The sequence below is a fragment of the Oryx dammah genome, unplaced genomic scaffold (assembly GCF_014754425.2).
Source record: "Oryx dammah isolate SB20612 unplaced genomic scaffold, SCBI_Odam_1.1 HiC_scaffold_25, whole genome shotgun sequence".
Lineage (NCBI taxonomy): Eukaryota > Metazoa > Chordata > Mammalia > Artiodactyla > Bovidae > Oryx > Oryx dammah.
In genome coordinates, this window is record NW_024070209.1 from 67,239,141 (window position 1) to 67,254,865 (window position 15,725).

General features: G+C 40.9%; 1 pseudogene; it reads right to left on the reverse strand.

Moving 5' to 3' along the window:
• LOC120852274 overlaps nucleotides 1-15,319 on the reverse strand; it is a 32,749-nt pseudogene extending 17,430 nt beyond the window's left edge.
• Between the last annotated feature and the right edge of the window lie 406 nt (nucleotides 15,320-15,725).

Below are 15,725 nucleotides of genomic sequence, written 5' to 3' on the forward strand. Positions count from 1 at the left end.
AATCCTAAAAGATGGTGCTGTGAAAGTGCTGCACTCAATATGCCAGCAAATTTGGAAAATTCAGTAGTGGCCACAGGACTGGAAAAGGTCAGTTTTCATTCCAATCCCAAAGAAAGGCAATGCCAAAAAATGCTCAAACTACCACACAATTTCACTTATCTCACAAGCTAGCAAAGTAATGCTCAAAATTATCCAAGCCAGGCTTTAACCGTACATGAACCGTGAACTTCCAGATGTTCAAGCTGGATGTTTCTGCTAGAAAAGGCAGAGAAACCAGAAATCAAACTGCCAACATCCTTTGGATCACTGAAAAAGCAAGAAAGTTCCAGAAAAACATCTACTTCTGCTTTATTGACTATGCCAAAGTCTGACTGTGTGGATCACAACAAACTGTGGAAAATTCTTCAAAAGATAGGAATACCAGACCACTTGACCTGCCTCCTGAGAAATTTCTATGCAGGTCATGAAGCAACAGTTAGAATTGGACATGGAACAACAGACTGGTTCCAAATAGGGAAAGGAGTGCATCAAGGCTATGTATTGTCACCCTGCTTATTTAACTTATATGCAGAGTACATCATGAGAAATGCTGGGCTGGGTGAACCACAAGTTGGAATCAAGATTGCCAGGAGAAATATCAATTACCTCAGATATGCAGATGACACCACCATTATGGCAGAAAGCGAAGAAGAACTTAAGAGCCTCTTGAAAGTGAAAGAGGAGAGTGAAAAAGTTGGCTTAAAGCTCAACATTCAGAAAATGAAGATCATGGCATCTGGTCCCATCACTTCATGCAAATAGATGGGGAAACAGTGGAAACAGTGACAGACTTTATTTTTTTGGGCTCCAAAATCACTGCAGATGGTGACTGCAGCCATGAAATTAAAAGATGCTTGCTTCTTAGAAGAAAAGTTATGACCAACATAGACATACTAAGACCAACATAGCATACTAAGAAGCAGACATTACTTTGCCAACAAAGTTCCACCTAGTCAAAGCTATGGTTTCTCCAGTAGTCATGTATGGATGTGAGAGTTGGACTATAAAGAAAACTAAGTGCCGAAGAATTGATGCTTTTGAACTGTGGTGTTGGAGAAGATGCTTGAGAGTCCTTTGGACAGCAAAGAGATCCAACCAGTCCATCCTAAAGGAAATCAGTCCTGAATATTCATTGGAAGGGTGGATGCTGAAGCTGAAACTCCAATACTTTGGCCACTTGATGTGAAGAACTGACTCATTGGAAAAGACCCTGTGCTGGAAAAGATTGAAGGCGAGAGGAGAAGGGAATGACAAAAGATGAGAAGGTTGGATGGCATCACCGACTCAATGGACACAAGTTTGAGTAAACTCCAGGAGTTGATGATGGACAGGGAGGCCTGGCGTGCTGCAGTCCATGTGTCACAAAGAGTAGGATACAGCTGAGCGACTGTACTGAACTGAAGTTCTCCCTGGTGACTCAGTGATAAAGAATCTGCCTGCCAATATAGGTATGTGAGTTCAATCCCTGTGTATGTTCAGTGATGTCTGACTCTTTATGATCCCATGGGCCATAACCTCCCCAGGCTGCTCTGTCCATGGAATTTTCCAAGCAGGAATACTGGAGTGGGTTGCCATTTCCTCCTCCAGGGGATCTTCCCAACCCAAGGATCGAACCCAGGTCTTTCGTGTCTCTGCATTGGCAGGCAGATTCTTTACCAACTTCACCATAGATTGCCTGGAGAAGCAAATGGCAACCCATTCCAGTATTCTTGCCTGGGAAATCCCACGGACAGAGAAGCCTTGTGGGTGACAGTCCATGGCTTTGCAAAAGAGTTGGACATGACTTAGTGACTAAACAAACTCATTACTTAGTATGTATTAATGCAACATTAAAGTCTTTTATATTATTGGTGAAAAAGTGGCCTATTGTTTTAATTTCATGCATTTAATAATTAGTGATATTGAGCTCTATTTTATTTTTTAAATTTCTTCATGAGATTTTACAATTCTATGTTGTTAAATCTACTTAGTTGTACTTCATGATTCATTTTTGCTTTAAAACATTTAATTGTATTAACAGCTCAGTAATAAATAAGATACATTTTACAAGTCTATAACACTCACTGCATTTATAATATTTCAGGCTTTTGCAGGAGGAACAACCAAACCAGATTCTTTTGCAAATATGTTACTTAACATAACTTTACATTCTTTACATAACTGTTCTTTTGAAGCTTAAAAAAGCTCTTTCTCAACAACCTATATTTTCATCCATATGGAATCGACTAACTACACGTAACAAACGAAATGAAGAACTATAGAGTCCTTAAAAGTCACACCATATACCTATATTTGGTGACACATGAAGATGTTAGTGACATTGAGCAGGAAGGAAGAACACAATGCAGCAAGTACAAAACAATCCACTCCTGTAAAATTAAACACGTATATGCACAGAAAAATGTCTGAAGTGACTACCAAAATTCTGTCAATGTTTATTTCTGGCTCATGAAACGTCAGTGGATTTTTATTATTTTCTTTGTGCTTTTCTGATCTGTTTCAGTATTTTGCAACGAGCACGTATCATTTTTACTAAAACAACTGACATTTTTAAAAGCATGAGCAAAACCTTTTTCACATATAAAAGAACAATAATATTTGTTTATTTTTTCCTACTCTTTAATCAAATGTTTACACACATGAACAGCATTTAATATTTGTGCAATTTCCAGAAAAGTATAGATATATGTACATATATTTCAATGTATGGGTTAAATATACATGCTTATCAGTGAATATATTTTACAGGAACCTTGGGACTTCTAAATACTGGATAATTCCTAATGAAAAGAACTCTTAAGTGAACCATTCTTCTAATCTGCAGACCTTCCCAATACATAACTTTCTAGATGATGTCATACAAACCTCTTCCTGCATCTGGGACTGTTTCCAGTGGCTACATGTGGGAGCTTCCCGTTTTTGTTCTGAGTGAGTGATATTTACTGGAAATGGAGGTTCACTAACAAGATCTCAGTCCAGATAGCTTTGTGGGGACAGGAAATAGTGATCATGAGATGGCTTTGGCCAAAAACTTTTACTTTCTCCCTTGTCATTATCTTGTTTTGATAGGTTGACTTGATTTTGTTTTGAAATTACCTCTTGTAGAAAACCTAAGAGGAATGATATGGGCTATCTTCCTCCTTCTCCACTCCTACCAAAGTTCCCAACTTAAACTTTTCTTCCCTTTCCCCCCTGCATACCCACATACTGACTTCAACTACCGAGGAGAGGAGGAGACAGCCAAGAACCCATAGACAGCATGGCTGGACATTTTACTGCTCTTAGATCTGGAAGGGACTTACGACCATATTTAGATGTGAACACAAAAGGCAAAGGGATTTTTCAAGATTGTACAGCTGATTGATAGTAGAACAAAACAGAAAACCTAGGCTTCATATCTCTTAGGTTAGGGCCCTTGAGTTAAAACTCATAAACACTGTTTACAGTTTTTGGAACTGTGTATAAGCATAACTTAAAGAGTTCCAGGTAAAAGTTCCAGGTTGTTCTTGCTGAATAACAGGACTTGGTTATATTAATAGTTTTTTTTTTTTTTAATAACAAAGATCAACTAAATAAAATTAAAGAAAAAAGCTCCCAAATGTACTGAGTTCTTACATATTTGCAGTTCCCCTTGATTGTAATTTTGTAATATCAGAACTATCTGCAGTGTTTTACTAAAATACGTTAAGATGAAAAATTCTCAAGACTAAATTAATCAAAAATTTAAAGATTAATATACATTATGCTATACTTGAGGAGGTAGGGAGACTGTTGTGAATTCAGATAATGATATGATGTAATAGCTTATGAAAGGTCAGGAATCTCATCATTTATCTATCCTACCATCAAATTGTCATTAAATGTGCTAGAATATTTGTGGGACACATTTATTAGCATCAGAAAAGCTAAAGCTTCCAATGCTGCTGCTGCTAAGTCACATCAGTCGTGTCCGACTCTGTGAGACCCCACAGACCGCAGGCCAACAGGCTCCTCTGTCCCTGGGATTCTCCAGGCAAGAATACTGGAGTGGGCTGCCATTTCCTTCTTCAATCATGAAAGTGAAAAGTGAAAAGTGAAATTGAAGTCGCTCAGTCGTGTCAGTCTCTTAGCAACCCCATGGACTGCAGCCTACCAGGCTCCTCTGTCCATGGGATTTTCCAGGCGAGAGTACTGGAGTGGGGTGCCATTGCCTTCTCCGAAGCTCCCAATATGCTCAAGTTATTCTAAAACGTTCTGTTATGGCTGTCATTTTAGTAAAGTTTGATGGCTAACATCAAGTAAAGGACAGGATGTTCATCTTGGGACCACTGCCAATGGGAGATATGAAGGAAAGAGCTTTTCCATTTTCTTTGTTTCTGATTTTCATGGCAGAGACCATTTCTTCTGCACATCAAGGGTGTGAGATGAAGAGAAGCAGCCAAATGAATGAATCTTAGCAAGGGAAGATGGAAGCCCCAGATAGAGTGATGAAATGTGAACAAGTCCAGAGCTGCTCCAAGTGATTTCAAATTCCGAGTTCAGAGAAATAATACCTTAGAGCCTTGAGAAAAACTTTGTATGGGATCACCAAACAATTGTCAGTGACTTGTGGGACATCATCAAGACAGATATAGCAGTGGGATGTCTTAATTTTTTAAAAGAAGGCAGCACCAGAAAAATTGTAGACCATTGTCTGTAACTTCAATCTCAGGCAAAATTCTAGAACCCATACTAGAGTAACAGTTTCAAGTACGAGGTGAAGAAGCAATGGACTCAGAACGAACTTACTCAGAATCAGCCAAGGCTGACAACCTCCTTCCCTCTTTGACAGGGTTATCCACCCAGTAGTTTGGGAAACTCCCTGGAGAGAGAGTATTTCAACATCGGTTAGACATCTAATGAAGATTTTCATGATATTCTTCCAGACAAGATGGGGAAATATGAACTGAACTCTGGTGTTCTTTTTTTTTTTCTTTTTATCTTTTGTCTGCACCACATGGCGTGTGGGATCTTAGTTCCCCTACCAGGGATCAAATCTGAGCCCCCTGCATTGGCAGCATTGAGTCTTAACTACTGGACCACCAGGGACATCCCATGGCATTCTTGATGGTAATTAGTAAACCAATAGATTATATGCAGAAGGTGCTGACTAACAAATTGATATCAAACTGCAAGGAAGCATATAATGATGAGTCCTAGGGTTGTGTCCCTCTTCCCCTCACAAATGCTTTCAGAATAATACCAAAAAGTATGCTCATTAAATTTATAGATGACCTGAAGTTGGAGGTATAATGAATACTTGGATGATAGAATCAATGAGCCAAATCTAAAAGGATGCAATTTGAAAGCTATTAATATAAGGTCTGATGAACTAACTTGTATCAATAAGAATGGGTTATACTTCTTTAGCAGAAGCTAAGAGCCTTAGCCCAATCTGAGTCAGAAGTATAAAGTGGTTGCGAAAAATAACTAAGATTTTAGGTCGCATCTAGGATGGCAACCCACTCCAGTATTCTTGCCTGGAAAATCCCATGGACAGAGGAGCCTGGTAGGCTACAGTCCACGGGGTCGGGAAGAGTCAGACACGACTGAGCGATGTCACTTTCACTTAGGAGTGTGGTGGTAAAATGTAACAACTAGCACTCTGGAGGAAAAAAAACACCTTGATTTATAGCACCTGCCAATTTCTGTGGTGTTAGTACTCCCACCATGGCCAGTTCCAAACTACCAGCATGATCTCACATCCAGTTTGGGAGACATTTGCAGCAGCACACCAGTGTGTGTGCGTGTGCTCAGTCACTCAGTCGTGTCCAACTCTCTGAGACCCTATGGATTATAGCCCACCAGGCTCCTCTGTTCATGGGATTCTCCAGGCAAGAATGCTGGAGTGGGTTGCCATGCCCTTCTCCAGGGGATCTTCCTGACCCACGGATTGAACCTGCGTCTCTTGTGTCTCATGCGTTGGTAGGTGGGTTCTTTACCACTAGCGCCACCTGAGAAGCCCAGAGCACGCCAGTACATGACAGTATTTCCACTACACAAATGAGATCAATGTAAATAACCTCAAGAGAAGAGATAATAGTAATATGGAATAAAATTATCAGCAAGTGATGTTTTAAGTATTTTCAGTTTTGTTTATTATAACATATTTGATTTTAAGTTTATGTAATTTAACTTTTAATTATGGATGCTTATAACAACTGGCCCACAGAATTCTTAAAAATTGAGCACTCAGCTCTTGGGACTTTGTGTATCCAGGCTCCAGCCCAGGGTAACAGAAAAATGAGGGAACTGGAATAAGGGAGGTGATAGCCCTGTTCTCTGCAGTTGTCAGGCCACACCCAGATCACTTCATTCCAGAGCAGCACAAATTTACAAGTCAAACTGTTCTGAGAGGAAAGCAGAGCAGCCAGGATGGCAGGAAACCAAAGTCCTGGGTGTACAGAACAGTGGACAGAATTAGAGCTGGAGCTCAAAAGGTCTTCATGAGGGATTAGGATGAGAGGGCCAGGTGAATGTTGGTTTTCAAACATTTGAGAGGCTACTGTGTGAGGAAGGGCTGGTCCTATAATCTACAGGTGGCAGAGATACAGGGAGATGAATTTCTGCTCAGGATACGAAAGAACTTTCAAAGCTGTCACAAGTGGAATGGGCTGAGAGTAATCCTGCAAAATGTGGGCAACAATATTTAGGAACAATGTAGAGGCGGTTCAAGCCTCAGAGGAGGGAATAGGGTCCCCTCCAAGTCTCAGTTCAGTTCAATCTCTCAGTCGTGTCCGACGCTCTTCGACCCCATGAATCGCAGCACACCAGGCCTCCCTGTCCACCACCAACTCCCAGAGTTCACCCAAACTCATGTGCATTGAGTTGGTGATGCCATCCAGCCATCTCATCCTTTGTCGTCCCCTTCTCCTCCCGCTCCCAATCCCTCCCAGCATCAGGGTCTTTTCCAATGAGTCAACTCTTTGCATGAGGTGGCCAAAGTATTGGAGTTTCAGCTTCAGCATCAGTCCTTCCAATGAACACCCAGGACTGGTCTCCTTTAGAGTGGACTGGTTGGATCTCGTTGCAGTCCAAGGGACTCTCAAGAGTCTTCTCCAACACCACAGTTCAAAAGCATCAATTCTTCGGCACTCAGCTTTCCTCACAGTCCAACTCTCACATCCATACATGACCACTGGAAAAACCATAGCCTTGACTAGACGGACCTTTGTTGGAAAAGTAATATCTCTGCTTTTGAATGTGCTATCTAGGTTGGTCATAACTTTCCTTCCAAGAAGTAAGCGTCTTTTAATTTCATGGCTGCAGTCACCATCTGCAGTGATTTTGGAGCCCCAAAAAATAAAGTCTGACACTGTTTCCACTGTTTCCCCATCTATTTCCCATGAAGTGATGGGACCAAATGCCATGATCTTAGTTTTCTGAATGTTGAGCTTTAAGCCAACTTTTTCACTTTCCTCTTTCACTTTCATCAAGAGGCTTTTTAGTTCCTCTTCACTTTCTGCCCTAAGGGTGGTGTCTGCCGCTAAGTCCCTTCAGTCGTGTCCGACTCTGTGCAACCCCATAGAGAACAGCCTACCAGGCTCTGCCTTCCCTGGGATTCTCCAGGCAAGAACACTGGAGTGGGTTGCCATTTCCTTCTCCAGTGCGTGAAAGTGAAAAGTGAAAGCGAAGTCACTCAGTCGTGTCTGACTCTTTGCGACCCCAAGGATTGCAGCCTACCAGGCTCCTCCGTCCATGGGATTTTCCAGGCAAGAGTACTGGAGTGGGTTGCCATTGCCTTCTACAAGTTCCTAAATTTTGATGCACCACTCTTCCAAGGTAGCGCTGCTGCTGCTGCTGCTAAGTCGCTTCAGTCATGTCCGACTCTGTGCGACCCCATAGACGGCAGCCCACCAGGCTCCCCCGTCCCTGGGATTCTCCAGGCAAGAACACTGGAGTGGGTTGCCATTTCCTTCTCCAATGCATGAAAGTGAAAAGTGAAAGTGAAGTTGCTCAGTCGTGTCCGACTCTTAGCAACCCCATGGACTGTAGCCTACCAGGCTCCTCCGTCCATGGGACTTTCCAGGCAAGAGTACTGGAGTGGGGTGCCAAGGTAGTGCTAGTGGTAAAGAATCCGTCTGCCAAAGCAGGAGACGCAAGAGGCGTGAGTTTGACCCCTGGGTTGGGAAGATCCCCTGGAGTAGGAAAAGGCAACCCACTCCAGTATTCTTGCCTGGAGATTCTATGGACAGAGGAGCCTGATGGGCTACAGTCCATGGGGTCACAAAGAGTTGGACACGACTGAATCAACTGAGCATACATGCATACAGGGTGCACTTGAAAAAGGGTTTTTTGTTTTTTTTTTACCTTTTTGTTTTGTATTGAGATATAGAGGATTAACAATGTTATGATAGTTTGCAAAGGGATTCAGCCATACATATACATCTATCCATTCTCTCCCAAACTTCCCTCCCATCTAGGCTGCCACATAAAATTGAGCAGAATTCCCTGTGCTATACAGTAGGTCCTTGTTGGTTATCCATTTTAAATATGGCAGTGTGTACATGTTAATCCCAAATTCCCTAACTGTCCCTTCTTCCTATCCTCCTCCCTGGCAACCCTAAATTTATTCTCTAAGTCTGTGAGACTCTTTCTGCTTTGTAAGTAAGTCATTTGTATCATTTTTTTTTTAGATTCCACATGTAAGGGATGTCATACTGTATTTCTCCCTCTGTCTGACTTACTTCACTTAGTATGACAATTTCTAAGTCCTTCCATGTTGCTTCATTATTTTATTCTTTTTAATGGCTGGGTAATATTCCATTTTATATATGTACCACATCTTCTTTATCCATTCCTCTGTTGATGGACATTTAGGCTGCTGCCATGTCTTGGCTATTGTAAATAGTGCTGCAATAAATATTGGGATGTATGTATCATTTCAGATATGTTTTCCCCTGGATATATGCCCAGAAGTGAGACTGCAGGGTAGCTCTACTTTTAGTTGAAAAAGGTTTTTTTATTAAGAAAAAAAAAATTTAAGTAAAAAGAATCATGCAATGAATACATCACCTCACCAAGTTTCTATAATTATCAATTGTGTCTAATCTTGTATCATCTATATACCTACCCTGGATAACTGTGAAACATAATCATGAGTTCATCTCACTGCATCTATAATGACTTCAGTATTTATCTCTAAGATATAAGGACTCTTTGAAAATATACCCACAGTACTTTCATCACACTTAAGAAATTAATTCTGATTCCCTAAAATCATCTAATATCCAGTCAGCATTTAAATTTTCCCAACTGTCTCATACATTTTAAGATTTGAATTTGCTCAAATCAAGATCTATCTAAGGTCCACACATTGCAATTGGTTGATGTGTTTCTTAAGTTTCTTTGAATTTGTAGGTTTTACCTTTACGTTATTTTTTCTCCCTGGCAATTTATTTGCTGAGAATGCTGAGTCACTTGTCTTGTAGAATTTCCCAGTCTGGATTTTTCTGACTACTTTATTATGATGTGCTCAACATGTTCCTCTGTCCCCTACATTTCCTGTGATCAAATCTATGTTTGATTTTGTGCAGTATTGTGTATTTCTCATTAGGAAGCAAAGAATGTCTGGCTCTCTTTTTGCTGTGTTAGCAGCCCCTAATAAGTCCATTAAATATTAGGAGTTTCAAATGGTGATGTTCTATCATTCTTTCCTCATTTATTAGCTGGAATACTTCTCTAAAGAGAAATATCTCTCATCAATTATTTGTACTCTGAAGTACAGATTATACAAGAAATATAAAGTGAATGCCTATTCATTAATTTTCAAAATAATGAATTGGTTCCCTACCATCTGCTGAATTTGACTAGTGAGATGTTTGATTTCATTTTGAGTACCATTATGAACTCATAGTTTTTTAATGTATTTCAATCCATTACTATTACTATTACTATTACTATTACTATTCATTTGTGCCAAATTTGGCCAGTGGGAGTTTATTCAGGTTGGCTTCCGAGTCTTTTTTACATGATCCTGGTAATTTTCTTGTTTTCTAGTATAAGATTCCTTATATTCTAGTCTCAGCTCATGAATTTTCAGCCTCAGATATGGAATCAGTCATTACCTCAGGGGCCCTGATTCCTTTTAATGGGCACTGAAATTTAGAGACAATGGTCTGGCCTCTAGGGTTCTTATGCTACTGGGTTGATCACAGTTTCTAGGCCATCTCAGTAGAAAGAGCTAGGAAATACTCCTAGTCTTTAAAAGTAGCTATGTCATGAGTTCAAATGACATTTTCAAACAAGACTAGAGGATATCTCTTTCTTTCTTTTTTTTGACTGACTGCACTGCATACGGGATCTCAGTTGTCCAACCAGGGATCGAACCTGTACCCCTTGCAGTGGAAGCACAGTCTTAACCACTGAATCTTCTGGGAATTCCCAGGGTGTTTCCTAATTTCACCAATGTTACATTTGTATTTTCTTTCTTATCGTACACCTGTGGTGGATTCATGTCAATCTATGCCAAAACCAATACAGAACTGTAAAGTAAAAATTAAAAATAAATAAATAAATAAATTAAAAAAAAAAATCCCAATCTTCAAAGACATCAACACAAATTGCTTTATTTTACAATAGACATGCAACTGTCTTAGAAGAACTGTTCTAATACTTCCACCCATAATGTGATTACTGGAATCCATTTTTTTGGATTACTGGAATCCATTATGTAGTTATTTTTGTTTTTAAAGTATACCATAACAAAGAAAATCAAATGAAAGTCATTTGAAATCATTTCTTTCTGTGTTGTTACTTTTCCAACTACATTTTAGTTTATTTGTTTCATTTTGGTTTTAATATTTTTTAAAAAATGATGAAAAAAATTTTAATGAAATTGCGTGAAATATTTACCAGCTTCTGAAGTCAAATCCTCAAACCAGTCATATTCAGATGACAGTGTTGTCTTCTCCAGTCCCCTCTACCTGATCCTTTTCCCCAAAAGAGATAATTTTAAAAAAACAAAGAAACAAAAAGTTTTATGGTTTATTCTTTTATTTAAAAAGAAAATCAGATATTTTTGTGTATTGACATCTCCCTTTTTAGATGAAACAATGGTATCACATAGAGTCTGTTCCTACCTTGCCTTGTCTTCTCTAACCCTATATTTGCAGAATTGTTTCATGTAGTCTTCATCGATTTTTACAGTTGTGTTGTACTTGGTTGTGTGGATTGAACATAATGTGACTTGGATGTTAGACATTCATGAAAATAAAAATTTAAAGCCTTGTAACATTGGAAAAGACTCTGATGCTGGGAGGGATTGGGGGCAGGAGGAGAAGGGGACGACAGAGGATGAGATGGCTGGATGGCATCACTGACTTGATGGACATGAGTCTGAGTGAACTCTGGGAGATGGTGATGGACAGGGAGGCCTGGCGTGCTGCGATTCATGGGGTCGCAAAGAGTCAGACACGACTGAGCAACTGAACTGAACACTGATCATGGTCAACAGAGAAAAAATTTAGGCACCTCTCAAATTTTTCCCTCAGCTCCTCTCTCCCCTCTATTTGGGACCTTGCTCTGTTTGTCTAGTTCCTATACCCGTACCCCTGGGGCACCCTCTCTAGCCTAGCAAATGGCCGGTATTTCTCAATTTTCTCAGGTTTCTAAATTAGCTCTTTTTTGTCCATCCTCTTAAAACGCTGCTGCTGCTGCTGCTTCTTTTTTTTTTTTTTAGGTGACAGTGCATGCCAAAGAGTTCATTTAAAAATAACTCCTGCAAAAGCTTTACCTCCTAATGAGTCACCTCTCTGAAGTAACCTGAGGCCCTAACTTCAAATGCACATATATCAAGGCATCGCTGGTTGCTTTATTAAGCACCATGTTTCAGTTGATAGCAGTTGAGGATTGTCTATAAAACAAACAAAGCAATTCATAATCAAAATGTATCTTGGGACCTCACTGGGAAGAAACACACTGAAATAATTGATAAATAAGAATAATGATAAGTCATTGGTACATTTGAATGCTGGGAATGGAGACTGTGGCAGTAGTTTTCCTTATAGATTTTTATGACTGCATTATCATGATGTGTTTTATATTTTAATACTTCCTTTAATATTTCTTGTGTGATTATCAGAAATACAAATTTTACAAATACTCTACCCGGGAGAACCATCACTTGAACCATAATCTTTCTGGTACAGTCTTTGCTGTACCAGAAAACTTCCCTGGTGGCTCAGACAGTAAAGCATCTGTCTACAATACAGGAGACCGGGTTCAATCCTTGGGTCGGGAAGATCCCCTGGAGAAGGAAATGGCAATCCACTCCAGTACTATTGCCTGGAAAATCCCATGGACAGAGGAGCCTGGTAGGCTACAGTCCATGGGGTCGCAAAGAGTCGGACATGACTGAGTGACTTCACTTCACTTCACAGTCTTTGCACTGAATAAAATGCCACACTTATGCCACATTAAAATGGAATGAAGATAGAAGAGATAGATAGAAGAGAAAAAGGAACCAGATTCAAAACTATAGGCTCAGGACTTCCCTGGTGGTGTGGTGGTTAAGACTTCGCCTTTAAGTGCAGAGGGTGCAGGTTTGGCCCCTCCCTGGTCAGGGAGCTAAGATCCCACAGGCTTCTCAGCCCACAAACCAAAACATAAAACAGAAACAATATTGTAACAAATTCAACAAAGACTTTAAAAATGGGCCATATCAAAAAATCTTTAAAAAAAAAATCAATCAAAACAAACAAAATTGTAGGCTCAAAGGTCAAATATTGAGAAGCTGCAGTAATTATATACACACACACACAAACACAAGCTATTTGTCGCAACGAGCCACTAAAACCTAGAAACTGCCACGGAAACCCAGGGAGCAGTGGAGCACAGTCGGAAAAAGCCTGGGACGTGAGGCTCTAGAGCAATCCTGCTAAGCCATTCAAATGTCATGTGAGAAGAAATGTTTGCAGAGTGGGAACCATTTGCAGGATCAGAGCTGTTTGGCCACTGTTTCTGGGCTTCCTAGCATATGTAGACTTTGAAGGGGTGTGGGTTGGTTGCTGTTGTTTAGAAACTAAGTCGTGTCTGACTCTGCGACATCTTGGACTATAGCCCTCCAGGCTCCTCCGTCCATGGGATTCTCCAGGCAAGAATACTGGGGTGGGTTGCCATTTCCTTCTCCAGGGGATCTTCCTGACCCAGGGATCAAACCCATGTCTCCTATATTGGCAGGCGAATTCTTTACCATTGAGCCACCTGGGAAGCCCTTGGGATTGTTTAGTATTCAATAGTTTATCTTTCTTGAGGAAACCTCAGAATATGACCTAAATTCTAGAAAGCTCGAAATATTCTGCTGTAAGGAGACTTAACATATCCAACCCTGATTTGGGGCATGATGATTTGCATTATGCAATTTATTAAAATTTATTGAAACTTTATAAAGTCAAGGAATTTACACCTAGAGTGTCTCTAAAAATTTTAGTGCTTTAGACCTCTATGTATTTATAAGTGCTGTGCACTTAGCTTGGAATTCCCTTTCCTTGAATTTTCACATCCTAACAAATCCCTGCTCACTCTTTCAGACCCAATTTAATGTCCTATAGCACTAAGTATATATCTCTTGTAACAATATCTTGTATTATCATTATTTGTTATTGCTTGTTTTCTACTGAACTGTGAGTTCTTTTGAAAGAGGAGCCTATTCTGCATACTTCAGTGCCTGGCATAAAAGACCCAATGTTTATTAAGTGATCTTAGAGACCAACGGCACCCCACTCCAGTACGCTTGCCTGGAAAATCCCATGGATGGAGGAGCCTGGTATGCTGCAGTCCATGGGATCTCGAAGAGTCAGACACAACTGAGTGACTTCACTTTCACTTTTCACTTTCATGCACTGGAGAAGGAAATGGCAACCCACTCCAGTGTTCTTGCCTGGAGAATCCCAGGGATAACAGAGCCTGGTGGGCTGCCATCTATGGGGTTGCGCAGAGTCGGACACGACTGACATGACTTAGCAGCAGAGACCAACAACCCAACCCCTCTCCCTGGAGAAGGTAATGACAACTCACTCCAGTATTCTTGCTTGGAGAATCCCATGGACAGAGGAATCTGGCAGGCTACATACAGTCCATAGGGTCATAAGAGTCGGACACGACTTAGTAACTAAACCACCACCACCACCACCACCACCCAACACCTCTAAGTATAAGAAACTGAGGCCCAAAGGGTTTCTTTAAATTCAGTAAAACAGCAGGCCTGTGCTGAGTATTTACTACGTACCTAGCTCTGTGTAAGGCTAAATGTCTTTAGTGTATTTTATGTGTGATTCAGAGTGCAATTTCCACTTATCCAGAGATCAAAAGGTAAATACTGGTACCTCATGTATTCTCAAAGAAAGATTAAATTATGCTCAGAATGAATTTACATAAATTAATTTTATTATATTCTTAGTGAGTATCCCCCAAATATACTACCTACAGAATGTTAACTTAATTGTGAGTCTCTGTGTGCGTTTGCAATAAATGTTGAATGCCTAACTCAATTTGGTAAACATTAAGTTAAATAGTTTCTTCCCTGAAATTTCAATACACTTAACAGTGCTTAGTTAAATCTCTGAGAAAAGCATCTAATATGAGAAGTTTCCCAGATTCATATGATAAGTGAAACTCCCTCTGTTTTGTTGCATTTATTAACATACACCAGAAATGGTGTTCTGCAAAACCCATAGCTAGTTGGGAAATGAAGTGGTCTTTGAAAAGGGCTCATCCATGTTTAGTGAGGATGTTCGAGAAAAACAAGAGCCAAAGGGTGGCTGGTGAACCTCTAGTGGTGGGAGGTACCTGGAAGGGGAGAAGGAAAGGTTTGGAGGAGAGGCAGTGGCCAGGAGACTGGGAAGGTAGCAGGTTGCTATCCAGGGACTGAGAGTGGGGAGCAAGCTCGTAAGCTTGTGTCCGACTCTTTGCAACCTGTGGACTATATTGCCGGCCTGCCGGCTCCTCTGTCCATGGAATTTTCCAGGCAAGAATACTGAAGCAGGTTGCCATTTCTTCCGCCAGGGGATCTTCCTGAGCCAGGGACTGAACACAGGTCTCCGGTGTCAGGCGAATTCTTAGCCACTGAGCTACCTGGGAAGCTCCAAGAGAGAAAGAGGAGAGGAACCACAAACAGACATTTGAGCGATCTTTTCACTAAGCTGTGTGAGGCACTTGTGGCGCAAGCAAACCGGCCTTGGAGCAAGAGGTAAAATGTATTTACCAAGGGAGTGAAGAACACTTCTGTGGGAACATGCAGCTGTCTGGTGACTCCCGAGGACATGGCACCCTGCCTGCAGCTCCCCGAGGCCTGCCGCACGTCCTGGCCACAGTGCCTGAGGGCGCCAGAGAGGTAGGAAATGAAGTGGGCACAAAGTAGATGACTGGATGGCTTCATCCACTACTGTGAAACTCATCCCCAGAGGACTCGTGGGCATCAGGCGTGCTGAATTTAACAAGCAGCTGTAGCAATGGGGAACAAAAGTAGATGGACCAAGAGCCAGGGAACCGGACTGGCTACACAATTTGCAAGGCCCAGGGCAAAGTTAAAATGTAGATCCTTTGTTTTAAAATTAAAGATTTCTTGATGGTGTCAGCAACACCTTACAAGGACTCTCTGGAGTGTGGAGCCCTGGCAACTACATAGGTTGCCCATCCGTGAAGCCGGTATTGTTTGAGTGCTCACTAGT